The sequence below is a fragment of the Nicotiana sylvestris genome, chromosome 6 (genome assembly GCF_000393655.2).
Source record: "Nicotiana sylvestris chromosome 6, ASM39365v2, whole genome shotgun sequence".
NCBI classification, from domain to species: Eukaryota; Viridiplantae; Streptophyta; class Magnoliopsida; order Solanales; family Solanaceae; genus Nicotiana; species Nicotiana sylvestris.
The window spans coordinates 115,035,515-115,050,014 of record NC_091062.1 but is presented as its reverse complement, the minus strand read 5'-3'; the positions used below and the strand labels follow the sequence as shown (position 1 = coordinate 115,050,014).

Genomic DNA, 14,500 nt, shown 5'->3' with positions numbered 1-14,500 from the left:
GTGGATGCTACTGAATGACAAGGATGGATCTTCAATTTATAGAGCTCCAAACCTCTTCCTACAAGAAAAGAGACTTGCCAAATATGGAAGAATTATATTTTTCTTATAGGAAAAGAAAAACCCAATTATGATAAATATGTTGTCCTTTCCTTCATGAGATAGAAAAACCAATTATGAGAAGAAAATCTGGACAAACGCCTAACAAAAAAGAACAAGCAAAACCCAAATTCAACTGCTTCACTGCTACATCTCATTTTATTCACAAACACCAAAAGGCGTAAAAAGTGGTTTTTTATATTCTTAAATCATAAATGATTTAGGTATGGACTTTCTTCAATATATGTATAATAACAATTATTTTCATTTGATAGTCATAACCCATAACAGCATTCCGAACTCGTAATATAACCATAAATTGTGAAGTGTCAATGATCATAATTAATTATTAAGTTTTTTTTCTTTTTGGCCCGTGAATCACTCATCAGAAGGAGAATCACTATGCTCCGCGCCCTCCAGGTTTTGATATTTGTAAAGCCAAGCACATGTCACATAGTAACCAAAGTTCAATACCCCGCCTACAACCAATACCCAATACACATTGTCCAGCCTTCCCTTATTTATGTTACCTGGTAACCAATTTGTCGTCCTTCTAACAACACCAATTAGAGCAGTAGTCAAGTAAAATGCGACCCCAACAATCACCGAAATCATCGCCGTTGCCATGTTTTTTAAGGTTGTTAGAAATTCTTGATAGTAAAATGCAACTTGTCCAGGAAAATGAAATGCCTCTGAAATGCCAACAAGTGCTAATTGAGGCACAAGCCATAACACTGACATAGGTACAATATTAGAACCTTGATCAAGGTTGTTCGATTTTGCTACCTTTAGCCTCTTCGACTCGACTAAGGCCGAGACACCCATGACCAGAGCACTGAGCACATGCCCGACGCCAATTCTCTGGAGAGGAGTTAGAGATTTGGCAGTCAACTTCTTCCACAAGGGAAAAAGAAATTTGTCGAACAGGGTGAGGAATAGAGCAGTAGAGATCATGGAAAAAACGAGTATGGAACCAGCTGGGATTTGGAAATGAGGTCCAACGTGACGGTCCATTGCTAAGGCTTGAAGGATTGACATACTTGATTGTACACCAATTGTTGTGCCAAGAAAAAAGCTACTTGACCATAGTGGTAAGATTCTGATTAAGGATTTTAAATCTTCTACTTCTTGGACTGAACAAAGTTTCCAGGGTTTAGCTGTACAGCCATCTGGTTTAACGTCACCTTCACTTTTAATGGCTGCATGGTTTAAGAACCTGCATCATGATGACCAACTTCCATATATAAGAAGTATTCATTCCCTTAAACGTTTTATTTTCAGACATACTTATCGAAAGTATATGCATAAAGAGAGAAAAAATTGAACCTTCAAATATTGCTTTCGTATCATCGTCCAAACAGTCTATTGAAGTCTTTCAAAAATTTTTTAAAAAAAAGTGTGACTTGGTAAAAGACTTTTGAGATTTGTGGTCTTAAAAGCTTTGTGGGGCCATAATACTTGTGTGGTTATAAAAACTTCTCATTAAGGATAAAATGGATAAAATAAATAGTTTAAAAATGAATTATTTCTAAATTTAAAAATATATTATTTATTTTAAAATATACTAAAAAGAAACTAACTCGTCTAATTTGAAATGAAGGGAGTAGATTGATAGACAAACATAAAAGTAGGCTGACATCTCAAACAGGAGTCTCAAATTAAAGCTCCACTAAAAATTCCAATCATAGTACGATCTTATCTACTAGTTCATGTCTCCAAGAGTGGATTTGACTGTTACTATGGCCATACTTTGTGGTGCTAATTTAGGATATACTAAATCCAAGACAGTACTAAATGTCAAGATTTACTTGCCAATGATTCACCACTGAGACACCGTAAAACAAAAAGTGATGCAAATAAAGCATAATCAAGCGACCACGGAATGTGGATCAGCTAAAGTAAATACTTTTATGGTGCATAATCTAAATTATATTAAAAAGAGAGTAGTATGCATTGTGGTTAAGTCAAGTGGCAAGCTAAAATGATGTCACTTGGCAATTTTAGGACAATATTAATAATTAGAAATTATATATAAAAACATAATTAATGGAAGTAGTTTAATGAATCTTATATATAATCTAAATAGATCTTAGACAAATCTTACATATATATCTATATTTCAATTTATATGTATATTCGTATCTATGTCTATATCTATATCTATATTTATATCTATATATCCAATCATAGATTTTCTTCTATATTAGCTAGAAATATAAAGGTGAAAAATTAATTAAAAACTATACTAGAAAAAAAATAAAATGTATAAAGACATAAATTAAGATAACCTATGACTATTTATACTTTGGAGTAAGTTAAAATATAAAATAAAACTAAAATTTACTTAAGATATTAAAAATTTATTGAATTTAAAAATTAAATAAATTCAATCAGCAAAATAAGATCTTACATAAAGTATACAAATTATTTATAAGGTAAGAGAAAAATTAAATAATAAGCGAAAGATATTTTAATAACAAGAATAATAAATTCATATTAATATTGATAAATCGTGCAAACGAATATTTTATAAGTAAATATTACTACAACATTTAGATATAATTTGTTCAAACAATTAAAAAAAATACTTTTCTATGATTAATATTTGAATTGAGTTCAGTTAATTTAAGTTTGAAATCATAACACAATTTTTTTAAAATATGGTCCAATTAAGAAAATAGAATGATAAAAAATATTTGAATTTGAGATAAGAAAGTTTTTAAATTTTTATCTATATTATATTAGAAATAGTGCGGTAAAAATAGATATTAAATTGAAACATGCTAATAAAAATTCACATGACGATGTAACAATATTAAGTATTGAATAATATAAAATCAAATATTAAGAATAAATAGAGAAAAAATAAAAATTCATATTTTTTATCATAGGAAAAAAGGTAAAACTTATTTAAATTTGAGATGAGAAAGTGTTTTATATTATGATAAGAAAAGTCATAATATAAGTCCATATAACTCAAGTCTAATAGTAAAATAAAAAACTAAAATATTGAACAATAAAAATAAATTAGAGGTAATGTAAGGACATTTATAAATCATAAGTTTAAAAAATAAAATAAAGTAAATATACAATACTTAAAAATATTATTAAATTTTAAATAATTTAAAATTTTCGAGCAATATTTTTAAAATAAAATAAATATTTATTTAATAAATAAAAAATTATATATTTATCTTATATTATTAAATAAAAGTAGTTGATAATGATATTAAATAAAGTTAAAAGTTAATGAAAAGCCACATAAAAAATAATAAGACTATATATTAAATTAAAAAAATAGCAAAAGTATGTTAAATTATTAAATATTTACTATTAAAAAAATACTATTTGAATTTGAGATTAGAAAGTTCTTAAAACTATGATGTGAATTCTAAAATTATGGATAATACCACGAAATTAAATTCTTAATTATGAAAAATAAAACAATAATAAAAAATAATTTTTTAAAAAATACAAAATAAATTTCTAATATAGGTAAATTTACAAAAATTAAATTTGTATTAAAACTAAAAGAGAAAGAAAATTTATGTAAAGAAATAAAATGACAGTGAAAATATTACTACAACATTTATTATAATATGTTCAAACAATTACGAAGATATTTTTCTATGATTAATATTTGAATCGAGTGCAGTTAGTTTGAGTTTGATTGCATAGCACAATTTTTTGAAAATGCTGTCCATTTTAGAAAATAGAATGATAAGAAGTATTTGAATTTGAGATGAGATTTTTTTTGTTTTTTAAAATATTATGTAAAGAACTAAAATGACAGTAAAAATATTACTACAATATTTAGAAATAATGTGCTCAAACAATTAAGAATTTTTTTCTATGATTAGATAAAATTTTAAAAATATAAAATAAATTTCTAATATTGGTAATCTTACTAATGAAAATTAAAAATTAAATTGTATCTTATAGCTAAAAAAGAAAGAAAATTAAAATTTAACTGCATCTAATACAAAATTAATTATAAGAGAACTCAATACATTTGGAACATGATAATCAAATGACTTATGTATTAATATTTTAGACTAATTAAAAGTTAAAATTTAAAACAAAATATCACGTTATTTTGGTTATAGGTAAAAAATTAATATAAAAAGTAATTAACATTTATCGTAGGGAAGCGAATGCATATAAAAAAAAATAGAGGTAGTGTGAGGATACTTATACTTTAAATTAATGCCAAAATAGATAAAATAAAATAATTAAATTATAAAATATTACTGATAATTTTAAATAATTAAAATATTATGAATAAGAGGATAAAAGCATAAAATACCAAATTTCAAGAAAACAATATTTATTTTTATTAAATACAATTAAAAGGATAATAAGCAAGACATTAATTTAATTATTAGCTAATAAAAAATTATATGATAGTATAATAATATTAAATATTAAATAATACAATAACTATAAGAAAAGAACAAAAAAAGAATTTACGTAAAAATGATGTGATGAATAAGACATATTTGACTTCCAGATAAAAATAAAGTGATAGTAAGAATTTTCTTAAAATAATATGATCTAATGTGCTCGAACGAGACAGATCATAATATGACATGTTTAGTATCTTTAATATCGACGGCGGAACAAAATACAAATACTAAAATTAAGGGGTTAGGTTGCTACAAATATATATTAAAAAGATTTGTTTTCTACTACGAGATATGAACAATAATTTCATATCCTGCTTCATGATAAAATTCTCAAGTTATATAATTTTTATCTGAGAGGTTTATATTTTAAGGTTATTAAACAACCTACATCGCAATTTGAAATAATTTGTCCGCACATCGCGCGAGTACTAATACTAGTTAAAATAAAAACCACGTACCGTTCGAGAACAAGTCAATAAAAATGTTTTCTTTTTAATAACGCAACTTTCAAATGAAATGATTACATAATTAAACATAGTATGAAATTAACCAAGTTAAGGTCCTAGATTCAAATCTCAGTGACACCAGTTATATCTAAAAAGAAATTTTTACATCTTTGGCCCATGAAAGAAAAAAAAAAAGAGAATGTGGCTTGTGGCTCGCACATAAGGAGCATTGTTGAATTTATAATTGTTCTTTGTCTCATAACTTAAATATTTAAATGGGATAATCATGTTGGGAATAAACCCCACAGAAATAATATTCACAGTAATAAAAGCGGAATAATAATGTAGCACCGAGATATGGTAATTAACAAGAATAAAAGAGTAACAACGACACCAAGATTTTTACGTGGAAAACTCTTTTAATAAGGGAAAAAATCACGGCCTCGAGAGGAGCAACTGATATCACTATAGTAAGAAATTTTACAATTTGTAGGTCAGAGTAAAATACTCCAAAAACCACTACAACACTCAAAAGAAATAACCCTCTTTTGATATTCCCACCTCACTACAATATCGCTCACTCTCTATTTTTCTCACAGACTATTTTCTTATACCCTGTCTGTGAAACCTCACTCTTTCTTTCTCTCTTTGTTGGTGTGAAGAAATAAGAGTTGAAGCTCTCCTTTTATAGCCAAAGTTTCACTCTCTAAAGCCTACAATATTTGACAATTTACACACACTTTTCACAATTCAACAAAGTTGGCTACCAAACCAAAGAAATTCAACAAGGTTGGCTACCAAACCAAACTAATTCAACAAGGTTGGCTACCTAACCAAACCAAGTCAACAAGGTTGGCTACCAAACCAAAGAAACTTTTATTAGGCACATGCCTAATACTTCTTCAATGAGATGGACATCATCAATCTCCCCCTCCAGTCTCATTCATCTAGAGGAGGTAGCACTGTCTTCTAGTTTGAGTGCATGCCGACAAGTTCTTTGCATAGCTCGAACTTGTTCCTTGGTACCACCTTGGTCAGCATATCTGCGGGATTCTCACTTGTAGAAATCTTCAAGACTTTTAGAGATTCATCATCTACCATTTCTCGAATCCAATGATATCTCACATCAATGTGTTTGGTCCTTGCATGGTACATAGAGTTCTTGCTAAGGTCTATTGCACTTTGACTGTCACAATAGACGACATACTCCTTCTGATGCAATCCAAGCTCTTGAAGGAATCGCTTGAGCCATATCATCTCCTTGCCAGTTTCTGTAGCGGCAATGTACTCTGCTTCAGTTGTTGAAAGTGCAACGCACTTCTGCAACTTAGACTGCCATGATATAGCTCCCCCTGAAAATGTAAATAAATATCCAGTAGTAGATTTTCTGTTGTCAATGTCACCTGCCATATCAGCATCTGTATAGCCCTTCAAGATTGGATCAGATCCTCCAAAGCACAAACAATCTCCCGTGGTACCTCTCAGGTACCTGAGTATCCACTTGACTGCTTCCCAATGTTCCTTTCCAGGATTTTCAAGAAACCTGCTGACAACACCAACTGCGTGAGCAATATCAGGTCTAGTACATACCATTGCATACATCAAGCTTCCGACTGCTGAAGAATAAGGAACTTTAGCCATGTTCCCTTTCTCTTCCACTGTTGTAGGACACATCTTTTTACTCAACTTTAGATGACCAGCAAGAGGTGTGCTGACTGGCTTAGCATTCTTCATGTTGAAGCGTTCTAGTACACGTTCAATGTACTTCTCCTGAGATAGCCACAACTTTCTACTTGTTCTCTCTCGAACTATCTTCATCCCTAGAATTTGTTGTGCTGGGCCCAAGTCCTTCATATCAAATGACTTGGACAGATCTCCTTTCAACTTTGCTATCAACCCCTTGTCTTTTCCTACAATTAACATGTCATCCACATACAACAACAATATAATAAAGTTATTCTCAGAAAATCTTTTGAAGTATACACATGGATCAGAATAGGTCTTTAGGTATGTTTGACTTTTCATGAATGAGTCAAACTTCATGTACCACTGCCTTGGTGTATGCTTCAATCCATAAAGACTCTTATTCAATTTGCACACCATGTATTTCTTTACAGCTACTTCAAATCCTTCTGGTTGCTCCATATAAATCTCTTCTTCCAAATCTCCATGAAGAAATGCAGTTTTCACATCCGACTGCTCCACTTCAAGATCTAGGATAGCTGCTAAGCTCAAAATTGTTCAAATAGAAGTCATTTTGACAACATGTGAAAAAATTTCGTCAAAATCAATACCTTTCTTCTGTTCGAAGCCTTTAACCACCAATCGAGCTTTGTATCTGACGAGCTTGCCATTTCCATCTTTCTTGAGTTTAAAGATCCATTTGCATTTGAGTGGTCTTTTACCCTTTGGAAGTTCAACCAGCTTGTACGTGTCATTTTTCTGTAGAGATTCTATCTCTTCTTGCATGGCTTTCATCCACTGGTTCTTTTCTGGATTGGACAACACCTCCTTAAGATTTTCTGGCTCCCCCTCATCACTGATAAGGACATACTCTGTGGAAAGGTACCTGCATGACTCTACCCTTGGCCTCTCTGATCTCCTCAGAGGTTGAGGTTGTTCTTCTCCTTGAGTGGAGTGTTCCACTTCCTCGACACCTTCATCAAGTTGCTCTCCCTACTCAATAACCTCACCAGGTTGCTCCTCCTACTCAATAACCTCACCAGGTTGCTCCCCCTGCTCGGCAACCTCGTCGGTCGTACTTTCTGTACTTGTAGGATTGTTAGAAGTAGAAGGAATAGTAACAAGGTTAGGAATTATACCATTCTTCGCCTTTTCTGACATATCGGCAGCAGTTCCAACTTTACTTTCTCGGAAGACTACATCTCTGCTTCTGATGACCTTCTTCTTTATAGGATCCCACAATCTGTACCCGAACTCTTCATCTCCATATCCTATAAATATGCAGGGAACAGATTTATCATCCAGCTTTGTTCTCTGCTCTTTTGGTACATGTGCAAAAGCTCTGCAACCAAACACCTTCAGATGCGAGTAGGACACCTCCTTGTTGGTCCAAACTCTCTCTGGGATGTCAAACGCCAATGGAACTGATGGACTCCTATTGATAGGGTAACAGGCTGTCTGAACTGCTTCACCCCAGAATGACTTAGGTAGTTTAGCCATTCTAAGCATGCTTCTCACCTTATCTACAATGGTGCGGTTCATCCTCTCGGCTATGCCATTGTGCTGCGGGGTTCCAGGAACTGTCTTTTCATGTCTGATCCCATGACTTGAACAATACTCTTCAAATTCCCTTGAAGTGTACTCACCTCTATTGTCACTTCGGAGATGCTTTAGCTTTCGACTTGTCTCCCTTTCTACTAGAGCATGAAATTTCTGGAAAACTTGCAACACCTGATCTTTGGTTTTCAAAATATAAACCCATAATTTTCGTGAAGCATCATCAATAAAAGTAATAGTATTTGTTACCGCCCATTGATTTAATTTCCATTGGGCCACAAACATCAAAATATACTAAATCAAGTATATTCAATTTTCTTTCAGACAATGTCTGAAATGAGACTCTATGTTGCTTACCAAATAAACAGTAGTCACAAGGTTTTACCGTTGTATCTTTGGCATAAGAAATAAGTGATTTCTTGGCAAGAATCTGCAATCGATGACCCATTCTTTTGTGCCACAAATCTGCAGAAATCTCATCTTGTGCCTCGTTTAATTCACCTTGGAATATTTCTGCATTTGTCCTGTACAACGTGCCACGAGCAACTCCCTTTGCAATCACCAATGATACCTTAGTGAGTCTCCACTTTTGATTTGAAAAATAGCTCTCGTATCCATCTCGGTCTAAAGCAATTCCCGAGATCAAGTTCATCCGTAAATCAGGTACATGCCGCACATCCTTTAGAACCAATGTGCATCCGACATTTGTTTTGATACAAATGTCACCAATCCCCGCAATCTTTGAGTAACTTGTGTTACCCATTCTCACTGTGCCGAAATCACCTGCTACATAGCTGCAAAAAAAGATCTCTTACGGGTGTGGCATGGTAAGATGTCGTTGTGTCAACCACCGATTTCGACTCTGGACCTGACAGGTGCATGCATTCCTTTTCCTCATTTATAAAGAGAACAACATTATCATTGTTTTGCACCATGGCGGTTGTGTTGTCGTCATTCTTCTGGCCACTGGTTTCACCTTTGCCCTTCCTTGGATTTGGGCAATCTCTTTTGAAGTGACCTGGTTGATCACAGTTATAGCAATTTCTGGCTCTTAATTTGGATCGGTTCTTTGACTTCTCACGAGCTCCGGATCTACCATAGTTGTTCGAACTCTTTTGATAACTCCTGCCTCTACCTTCTGTGATGAGAGCATGTCCTTGATTTTCAGGCTTCTTTCTCATCTTCTCATTGAGTAAAAGAGCCGATGTGACATCTTTCAACTCAATAGTAGTCTTACCATGCAGGATGGTTGTTGCCAAATTTTCGTACGAAGATGGCAACGAGTTCAATAGCAAGATGGCTTTATTTTCTTCCTTGATTTTCACTCTAAGGTTGGCAAGCTGTGTGATTAGTCTGTTAAACACATTTAAATGTGACAAAAAATTCATACCTTCACCCATGTGTAGGGCGTATAACTGCTTCTTCAGGTACAATTTATTTGTCAGCGTTTTGGACATGTATATGCTTTCTAACCTTATCCAAATTCCACGTGCAGTGTCTTCATCAATGATGTTATTTACCACATCATCTGATAAGTGTAACCTGATTGTACTAGCAGCTCTTTCATCCAAGTCAGCCCAATCCTCAGCTTTCATGGTATCAGGCTTTTTGGCATCAGCATCTAGTACCTTGTGTAATCCTTGTTGGATGAGCAGATCCCTCATCCTTCTTTGCCATGTTGAGAAACCGTTATCTCCGTTGAAATTTTGCTACCTCGTACTTTACTCCGGACATTTTTATTTTCACCGAGTATAGTACTACCGATAGTGAATAGTATTTCAGTGAACGAGCAGAACCTGTGCTATGATACCAGTTGTTAGGAATAAACCCCCACAGAAATAATATTCACGGTAATAAAAAGGGAATAATAATGTAGCACCGAGATACGGTAATTAACAAGAATAAAAGAGTAACAACGACACCAAGATTTTTACGTGGAAACCCCTTTTAATAAAAAAAACCACGACCCCGAGAGGAGCAACTGATATCACTATAGTAAGGAATTTACACTTTGTAGGTCCGAGTAAAATACTCCAAAAACCACTACAACACTCAAAAGAAATAACCCTCTTTTGATATTCCCACCTCACTACAATATCGCTCACTCTCTATTTTTCTCACAGACTATTTTCTTATACTCTGTCTGTGAAACCTCACTCTTTCTTTCTCTCTTTGTTGGTGTGAAGAAATGAGAGTTGAAGCTCTCCTTTTATAGCCAAAGTTTCACTCTCTAAAGCCTACAATATTTGACAATTTACACACACTTTTCACAATTCAACAAAGTTGGCTACCAAACCAAAGAAATTCAACAAGGTTGGCTACCAAACCAAACTAATTCAACAAGGTTGGCTACCTAACCAAACCAAGTCAACAAGGTTGGCTACCAAACCAAAGAAACTTTTATACTTCTTCGATGAGATGGACATCATCAAATCACACAATTAAATAGTTACAGTGACAGTACTATTACCTGAAGGTTTTTGAAGGTGGAACAACTATTGCTTTGGATGCAACATGACTATGTCCATGGTAGAAATCATCACAAGCCGATGGGAGTGGTTCCTTTCTTTTCCTAATACTTGCAACCACAACACGCGGCAAACTGGTGAACGGACTACCTTCTGGTTTAGAATTGGTGTAAAATCTGCTTCCCATTAGGAAAATCACTAAACCAAGAACACTAGCTCCAACACAAATGAAAAATCCAACTTTCCAGCTCACATTATCTTCAACATAGACAACAGCTGTGGATGCTACTACAGAAGAACCATACACGAAGAAAAAGAACCAATTGAAGAAAATCCCTTGATCCTTTGGTTTATTAAATTGATTGGCTCCCAATGTTGAAAGGGTTGATCGGGAACCACCACTCCCCAAAGTTGCAAGAACTATGGCTGCATAGAGTACTACATACTGAACTTTTGGTGTAGGACTGCATGATGTTGAGCCAACTTCACAAGGCTTAGGCCTCAAAGAATCAAGTGTTGCTGTTAAAGCTAAAAGGATTGTGCCCTACAAGTAGAAAAGACAAAAAAGAAAAAATCTAACTACTTCTAGTCCACTTTAAGTGATTTTTTTGCCCCTTTTTTTTCCGGATATCAATAAGGAATTAACTTCTTCTTTCCAAAGTTGGTAAAGAGCCTATGAGTAGTTTGTTATATTTCCAATGAGCAAATTAAGGTTAATATAGTGAATTTCATTGTTAATTAATTCTATAAATCGAATTCTCTAATTTGTGTAAAAAGTGCCAAAAAATTTATTTAAAGTGGACCGGAGAGAGTATTAATTAGGTATTTAAATACTGTCTAGAACCAGGGGCGACCCGACCAATTTCGTGGCCTAAAGTCAAACTTTACGAGGGGCCTTAATTTTTTTTAATAAAAAATATTTTATTTTTATTTGAAGTCTATTTTTTTATTTTTCTTAGATACAAAGTTATTATTAATTTTTTATAATCAATTTCTCCTATTACAATTGACGATATAGCTAATTCGTTTAATATCTTTGAGACATTGTTGATCTTAGGTAAAGTTTTATCAATTTTAATTTTGAAACACTTTTTTCTGATGAAGCAACAGTAATAGGGGATATTAACATTATTCTATAAGCAATATAGTCATTTGGAAATTAATCAAATCTTTTTATTTGATTGAGTATATTATTAAATTGTTATCGCTAATTGAAATATTTTTCTGAATATTTTTAATTCAAAAAATAAATCTAGACTATCAATATCGGGTTGATTATTATGATTTAAGGAGCATTCAAGATGAAGGCAATTTTTTTTCAAATTTCTATAATCTACTGATCTCAGTTTTTGCCGCTAAATAGAAAATCGAAAATATTTTCATATGCTTCTAATTGTTTAAATCTATTTTAAAGTGAAAAAATAACATCATCTACTACTCTCTTCGATCCATAATAAGTGACTTTTTTGGCTTTTATTTTAGTCCAAAATAAGTGTCCTTTTATATAATCGAGAAGGAATTAACTTTATTTTTTCAAATTTTGCCCTTATTTACATATTTCAATGTGTCAAGTTAACAATATATAAATTTTAATTTAGGATAATTCAATCAAAATATATTTTTGATCGACAATATTTTCTTGAGGGTCACAACAAAGGTTAAAAAATTATTTATTATGGACCAGAGGGAATATGTATAAAAAGTAATCAACTCTAAATGACTCATCGAGAGATTTTGAGATTTCACTATTAACATTGTTTCTTCCCATTTATTACACATTTTTATGAAATTTGGGTTCGATATTAATTTCAAATGTAATTTACTTGGCAGAAATCAAAGCAGTTGCAAATCCTCTATTTATTTGTTAAATAAAGAAATCAAACCTTTTCATTTCACATAACTATTATATATATATATATATATATATATATATATATATATATATATATATATATATATATATATATATATATATATATATATATATATATATAGCCTATTAGGCGGGAAAAAAGGGGCCTCAACAAATATGGGGCCTAAGATAATTGTTTTACCTGCTTTATGGACGGGCCGCCCTGTCTAGAACATTTACTAATTGGTCTCGTCAAAGTCAAGCTAGCAGCAATAACTTTGGCGGTAGCCCTTCGATAGCTCTTACCAAAAAAGAAAGTTGAAGAAGATGCAATTGTAGGATTTTTTTTGTTAATATATGACGTACGTATGGATTAAGGGTGTGTTTGGTACGAAGGAAAATGTTTTCCATCAAAAATATTTTCCTAGAAAATGTTTTCATGGAAAAAGAGTGGTTTTATCACTTATTTTTCCTTGTTTGGTTGGTGAATGAAAAACTTTTTCCGAAAAATATTTTTTAGTATTTGGTATAAAAAGTAAAAAATATTTTTTTTATAGTAATCTCCTCACCCCCGCCCCTTCCCCCAAGTCCATATGTTTTTTCGTGATGCTTTACATTTTTATGCAAAACTAAAGTTGAAATTTATGCTATGTAGCTAAAAAGAAAATACTCTTTTTTTTTATTGAAAAAAAGTACTCTTTCTACAACATGAAAATAAAATACTCATTTTATTGAAATAAAAGAAAATATTTTTTCTATATCATGAAAAGAAAATACTTATTTTGTTGAAATGAAAAAATACTTTATTGAAACAAAAGAAAATATTTTTTCTACATCATGAAAAGAAAATACTTTTTTTGTTGAAATGAAATAAAATACTTTTTAGTTCATCATTTTGTTGAAATGAAAGAAAATACTTTTTCTACATCATTCAAAGAAAGTAAATTTTTTGTTAAAATGAAAAAAAATACTTTTTTTATATTATGAAAAGAAAATACTCATTTGTTGAAATGAAAAGAAAACAAAATTTATCCATAACATAAAAAAGTAAGTACTATTAATAATATTTTTATTTAGGGTGGGGTGGGTTAGATAGGTGGGGGTGTGCGAGTTGCTTTTCGTGACGCTTATGGTATATATATATGTGTGTGTAACTTGTGACTTGTGAATAGTATACACATATATGTAAAGTTAACTTTAAAGCGATTACTTACATGCACGTATAATATTTAACTTGGTAAAACGAAAAAAAGGGTTTGCTAGAGACGAAAAAGAGGTACCAATAAAGAGAGGAGGAATGAAACCCAGATGATAGAATAGCAACCACTGAATGAGTCGGCAATAATATATAGCAGCAAGGACGGGAATCAAACTTCCAGCACCATTAACCAGATTTGATATCTGAGCGGCATCGATGCTCTCCACTTCAAATTCCTTTATCAGATACACAATAAGGTTGCTCGTCAAACCTCCAAATGCTAGGTTTGAACCTACTGTTTTCATAATGGAATTGAAGTCAACACATTACACAGTCACATCCATGGATCTATCGATATTTAATATGGTATGAATAGAGTAGTTGCAACTTGTATGTCACTCATAAATTAAAAGGTTATATACAGACCTGGTCCTTCCCTATTTTTATTTGCCGTGAATTTTATGTGAGAAATCAGCAACTTCCCCCGTTTTAAAAACTACAGTACTTAATTTTTTATAGTGTAATTTAGTATGATTAATGAAACAACATAAAGAGTATTTTCTCTGCATTATCTAGCATAATACGGTAAAAATGCAACATTTATACCGAGGTATCCCTTTGGAATACGGTGATAAGTGTTGGTTGTGTAAACAAAGTCTCATATGAAAAATATAAAAGAAAAAGAAACTACTAATTATAAGGTCTTGGATACTCTTAACAATAGGAGGCCTTTTGGGAAAGAATTGTACGAAATTGAACATTATTATATCTGTAATAAAATAAAAGTAATGCAG

General features: G+C 32.0%; 1 pseudogene; it reads right to left on the bottom strand.

The window, feature by feature from the left end:
- Positions 1-205: 205 nt before the first annotated feature.
- On the bottom strand, positions 206-14,017 carry LOC104223353 (protein NRT1/ PTR FAMILY 2.7-like; annotated as a pseudogene).
- Between the last annotated feature and the right edge of the window lie 483 nt (positions 14,018-14,500).